Source organism: Rhagoletis zephyria, unplaced genomic scaffold (assembly GCF_001687245.7).
Source record: "Rhagoletis zephyria isolate East Lansing unplaced genomic scaffold, Rhagoletis_zephyria_1.1 Rzeph_scaffold_08122, whole genome shotgun sequence".
In the NCBI taxonomy this organism is placed as follows: domain Eukaryota; kingdom Metazoa; phylum Arthropoda; class Insecta; order Diptera; family Tephritidae; genus Rhagoletis; species Rhagoletis zephyria.
In genome coordinates this window covers 21,241-22,805 of record NW_016165202.1, presented here as the reverse complement: position 1 = coordinate 22,805, position 1,565 = coordinate 21,241, and the positions used below count along the sequence as shown (strand labels likewise).

The 1,565-nt window shown below is 33.4% G+C and overlaps 1 protein-coding gene across 1 annotated transcript in view; it reads left to right on the top strand.

The window, feature by feature from the left end:
• Positions 1-289: 289 nt before the first annotated feature.
• The window catches only part of LOC108374772 (collagen type IV alpha-3-binding protein-like), a 9,625-nt gene continuing 8,349 nt past the window's right edge, over positions 290-1,565 (top strand). The window contains exons 1-2 of the mRNA XM_017630793.1: positions 290-301; positions 846-904. The gene's annotated coding sequence lies outside the window, so the exon portion shown is untranslated. The remainder of the gene's footprint in view (positions 302-845; positions 905-1,565) is intronic.

Genomic DNA, 1,565 nt, shown 5'->3' with positions numbered 1-1,565 from the left:
CAGTTTTGAAAAAGAATTTTATATATAACGTTATTGTCATGGATTCGTATAAAAAAGAATTATTTGTGAATGTGTTTTCAAATTGAATTAAGTTTGTGGAAGTCTGTGGAACTGGCGACAAATTAAGAAAAAAGATATTATTATGTATGTTTAACACTTGCGTGTTTGCATTTGTTAAAAATGATTTCATTGCGGAAGAACGGTCAATACATATGTACATTGGTTTGGTTCTGCTTCCCATCATAATTCCTTAGATACAACAACTTTTCTATAAAATAAAAGTTTAACAAACTTGTCGAAAGTGAGTTATGGAAAACTGAATCTTTAAGCTTGAAGCTTAAACAGAAAGTTTAAGTAAAGCAAAATGTGTCTGAAGTNCATTGCGGAAGAACGGTCAATACATATGTACATTGGTTTGGTTCTGCTTCCCATCATAATTCCTTAGATACAACAACTTTTCTATAAAATAAAAGTTTAACAAACTGTTGTCGAAAGTGAGTTATGGAAAACTGAAATCTTTAAGCTTGTAGCTTAAACAGAAAGTTTAAGTAAAGCAAAATGTGTCTGAAGCAACAACTTTGTATACCCAGTGCCTATAAATGTGAATGTTAACCTAAATAATTCGTTTTCTTGGACACTTTCAATATCCATGGAGTCCCAAACCATACGGACCGTGGGGCCATTTCCCCTCGATACCAGCTCGCAAAGTGGTGATTCAGAAAATGAATACTTCGATAATAGTGTTGAGCTCCGTGGTTATCTTAGCAAGTGGACGAATTATATATATGGGTGGCAACCGCGCTATATTGTATTAAAAAATGGCACACTTTCTTATTACAAATCAGAATCAGAATCGGATTTCGGATGCAGAGGAGCTATCAGCCTCAGCAAGGCTACAATCAAGGTAAGACCCTAATTCCCTATATTATCATTTTTGATACTGCCCAGAAGATTATTGGGAAAATTTTCCGTAAATTCGGTCCAAATTAAAAATAAATAAAAATGAGGGCGTGTAGAGGAGTTTTTTCCGATTCTAAAAGTGAAAACCCCTGAGCANGACCCTAATTCCCTATATTATCATTTTTGATACTGCCCAGAAGATTATTGGGAAAATTTTCCGTCAATTCGGTCCAAATTAAAAATAAATAAAAATGAGGGCGTGTAGAGGAGTTTTTTCCGATTCTAAAAGTGAAAACCCCTGAGCTCGGAGGCTTCTATTTAAAAAGTTGTTAATATTTAAAGTTGCACAATTCCCCATATAAATTTCATTGATTACATGGAAGTGCTGGAAATGAACACAGATGTTGGTGCTGCCAGATGATGAGAATGAAAAAAAATCGCGGGTTTTTTATTAAAAATTTTCACTTTATATTGTTACGATTATCCTCGAAACCTTGTCNAAAAAGATATTATTATGTATGTTTAACACTTGCGTGTTTGCATTTGTTAAAAATGATTTCATTGCGGAAGAACGGTCAATACATATGTACATTGGTTTGGTTCTGCTTCCCATCATAATTCCTTAGATACAACAACTTTTCTATAAAATAAAAGTTTAACAAACT